This window comes from Sus scrofa, chromosome 11, assembly GCF_054392235.1.
Source record: "Sus scrofa isolate SSC_HxYL_T2T_F1_AM1 chromosome 11, Sscrofa_HxYL_maternal_Yorkshire_Landrace_v2.0, whole genome shotgun sequence".
NCBI lineage: Eukaryota > Metazoa > Chordata > Mammalia > Artiodactyla > Suidae > Sus > Sus scrofa.
In genome coordinates, this window is record NC_139393.1 from 29,182,119 (window position 1) to 29,186,504 (window position 4,386).

The window sequence follows — 4,386 nt, forward strand, 5'->3', positions numbered from 1 at the left end:
ACAGCTCAAGGCAATGTGGGATCCTTAACCCACTGAGTGAGGCCAGGGATCAAACCCACATCCTCGTGGATACTAGTTGGGTTTGTTATCATGCAACAATGGGAACTTCCTATAAAACATATTTTTAAGCTTTTTACTTTTATTATAAACATATCTTGACTCTAACCATGTCTCAGAACCACTTTTAAGTTGTGAATAGAATTTATGACTATGTGGCCTGGATTGGTGGTCCCTCATAAGGCTATTTGCAGTAATTCCCACAGGCTTCACAAACTGTAATGTAGTCAGAGATAAAGAGGCACTGGGGCATTGTTTAGTTAGCTTCATAGCACCCCTGACCTCTGATTGTCGAGGTAGCTGGTGCCACAATAAAATGCCTGAGATTGTCCAGTTTCAAGCCTTTCCTTCACCTGAGGAGATTAAGGTATTCTTTATGTGTAGAAAATGGATATCCCAAGACCACATCTTCAAATTCTTGTCTTCTGGAGCCTCCCACGTGCCTTGGATGTAGGTCAATACATACTTCTTTTTAAAAACATACACATACTTCTTCTAATATATAAGTCAATTGATATGTCCTTTCCCATAGAAATTCCTTACTATTTCCTCATGACTACAAAGTTTAGGCTGTAGATTAGAAGATGCTAAACTCCAATTTCATTAAGAAGTTAAGGGCTTTCACAGTTCTCTTGACTACTCTTTCCTAATAAAGAATGACAAACTGTGCTTTGCTGTTCCTCTGAAAAGACAAGAAGGTCATCTCTAGATGTGTCAACAAGGACAAGCCAGATCAATCCCTGTTGCCTGGATAGGGTTGCTAGAGCCAGATTTTTCCAGCCAGCATGTGTAATATCATAGGGCAGGGCATTCCAAAGTTTTGAGATTGAGGACAAATCTGAATGACTCTGTATCTTAAAAGCATGTAGATTCTATCACTTGTCCCATTGCATTGGTCTCTTAATGGCTGTTTATGGTTAAATAATAGCAAGCAAATATGCTTTCCCATAACTGATTACCGGTCTTCTGAGATAAGATATTCAAGGGTGAGACTGGCTATAGAACTATTGTAGAGATTAACTCCCTTGAGAAAGAAACTCGTCTCAACTGATCTAGACTGAGTATCCATGTTTGTCTTATTTGCCTTAGGCTCCGAATGTTGTATCTATCATATAAAAAGCAAGACGGAGGGAGAAGCAAACCTGATCCAGGATTAAAGTGAAGGAGAGTATCTGAGCTGGTATTCTACGATTTAATGTTTTCTTCTTCATTTACTATTTGCCTTCTCAAACATTAAATATGATCTTTATCTAATCCCCTTGATTGCTATTAGGATACATACTAAATCCAAAGAAAAAAACTGCCTTTTTAAAAGTTTTAGGAATTCCTGCGGTGCTTCAACAGGTTAAGAACCTGACATAGTGTCTTTGAGGATGTGAGTCCAATCCCTGGCCTCGCTCAATGGGTTAAGGCTCTGGTGTTGCCACAATCTGTAGCACAGGTTGCAAATGTGGCTTGGATCCTGCGTAGCTATGGCTATTGCATAGGCCTGAATCTGCAGCTCCAATATGACCCTGAGCTGGGGAACTTCATATGTCATAGGAGTAGCCCTAAAAGAAAAAAAAAAAAATTAACTTTAATTTAAAAGAATCCTTATTTTATTGAAATATATATATAAAAAGAGAAAAATTACAAAATAATTGAAACCAAAACAGTAACTTATAAGTGATTATAATATTGGAGTCTTCAATAATCATAAAATAATGATTTAAAATAAATTTCATTTCAAAATAATTGATTAAATTTATATCTGGCTTGTATAAATATCAATTTGAGAATATACAGATATATTTGCATTTTTTAATGTGTAGGTAGTGCATATAATCTTAAGAAAGAATGGAGATAATTTAATATGTTTTTTCTGTTAAAATTCTGAGTAATAAAGAAAATGCTTATGTTATTACCAAATTAAACCCTTATGTCTTTGGACAAGACACTAAATTTTTAGATATTAGGGTGTCATGCAACAAGTGACTTCTTCAGAGTACTAAGTAGATGCAAGACAAATTGCACAAATCATTTATTCTTTTTAAATTTTAAATAATTCCAATATAAATTCTTAAAAAATATTCCAATGGAATACACCATACATATCTTGTGTTGCTAAAAATATGTATCTGATATGAAATTCTTATAAGTAAAATTTCTACAAATAAAATCCTTATAAGTTAAATACTATATATATATATATATATATATATATATATATATATATATATGAGTAGTTTTATCTTTGTCCATTTTGATCCTTGATTGCTAATGACCATTAATCTTACATCCACTGGGCAAATAGTTAATGATCCATAAAACAATAAGATGTAATAGCGTGTGCCTCTATTTAGATGTACTCAATAGTAAATCATTTCGTAAAGTGTGGACAAGAATATCTTTAAAATTCTGTAAAGTAATCACTTAAACTGGTTTGCAATTCCAGATTTTCATGTATATTGAGCTATATTTACATAGCCATAAATATAGCTACACATCTTTTAGGACACATCTGTATGTTAAGCAAAGACATCATGATCATAGGAATATTTCTTTGTGTGTGAGTGTGTACGTGTCTGTGTGTGTTCTTTTCAGTAAGTAAAAATCTGCCATTTGGTGATAAACTCCATTTTCTGAAATTTTACAGATACAACTAAATGGTAGCCATCATGATTATAATCAGATGAAATAATCTCTGTAATTGTATTTAGTAGGGACCTGCACCTGTTTTCTATTTCAATGATTTTCCCCATTCATCGGTTGACTGTTATCAAAATTTTCCTACCATGCAAAACATTTATTAAATGCCTGCTTGTTTCAGCATTCTTTTTAAGGTGTGATGAAGGATAGGAAGAAATTTAGGTCATGTTCCCTAGTGTCAAGGAACTTTATATATAATAGGTAGTGCTTAACAATGATAAATATAATCTGAAGAGTATTCTGGAGGCAGCCATTACAATTTAATCAATACAATCTTTATGGAGACAGAAAAATCATGAAAAGTTATTCCATTCTCTGCAATCTATATCTATTTCATATGAAAGGACTTTGAGCCACTGAAAGAAATCTACCTGGGTTTTTAATTCATGGTCTTCTAGGTTTAGCCTCATGATGTCAAAGAGAAATTGCATCAGATGGAGTTATATAATAGTGTTTACTCAAGACTATTGCAATAAGGGAAATGTCCCGAACTCTCTTGAAAGGCAGGAATGTTTAAAAGCACTGGGCTGAAATAATGGGAATGTATGAAGGACGTTAGGCAGACTAGTCCACCTATTAAAATGATGTGGTTACTAATTGGAACTTATTGAAGTAAGGCTCCTATATTCTGACAGAGAAAGAGAGGTAGAGGTCCTATTTTTCTTTTTTCTTTTTCTTTTTGTCTTTTTAGGGCTGCACCCACAGCAAATGGAAGTTCCCAGGCTAGGGATTGAATCGGAGCAGCAGCTGCCAGCCTAAGTCACAGCCACAGCGATGCCAAATCTGAGCCACGTCTGTGACCTACGCCACAGCTCATGGCAATACTGTATCCTTAACCTACTGAGTGGGGGCATGGATTGAACCTCATCCATATGGATACTAGTTGGGTTCATTACTGCTGAGCCACGGTGGGAACTCCAGGAGTCCTATTTTTCTTGATGATTACTTTTCAAAGGAATGGCTCCCAGGTTCTTGAAAGAAACTATCCTGGATTGTAGAAAAAAATGAAATTTAAAAATTTTTATTTTATATACAAAGAGCTAGCATTGTTCTGTGTAAGAGAGATTTCCATGATGACCCATTCAAGAAAGCTCACTTTGTCCAATTTAATGAAGCCGATATCCTTTGTGTACTGGCAATAATACTGGCAGCACATATTGAGGTGGTATTTCTGCCTCAGACCCTGCTGGTTTGAGCAGATATGGCAAGAGCAAGAAGCCTGGCCAAATTTCTCAGATGGCTCCAGTAGAACTGCTGGTGACCCATCTTGCTTTCTTGGAGGCAATGAAGCAAAAGGAAAGAAGTAGCACAGGCATGTGCTCTTCAGAATTTGGGGGCACAGTTTACCCAGAAGGCAATGCTGACAAGTGACAGAAAATGTTTTATCTCAAAGAAGCAGAGAAAGAACTTACATTTGCAAGGTTGCTAAGGTCAATGCTCTAAGAGTAGAGAGTGGACTATGTCAGGAAGAAAACTGTCTAAAGTTTAGTTAAGCTGAGGGAATCATGGAGTTTCCTGGTTGCTCAGTGGGTTAAGGGTCCAGTATTGTCACTACTGTAGCTCAGGCTGCTGCTGTGTCTTTGTTTCATTCCCTGGCCCCTGAATGCAAGCCGAGGGAATTATTAGGCTGCTTTGGTTAAT

At 36.0% G+C, this 4,386-nt stretch overlaps 1 pseudogene; it reads right to left on the minus strand.

Moving 5' to 3' along the window:
- Positions 1-1,586: 1,586 nt before the first annotated feature.
- LOC100516150 (small ribosomal subunit protein uS14 pseudogene) lies at positions 1,587-4,011 on the minus strand (annotated as a pseudogene).
- Between the last annotated feature and the right edge of the window lie 375 nt (positions 4,012-4,386).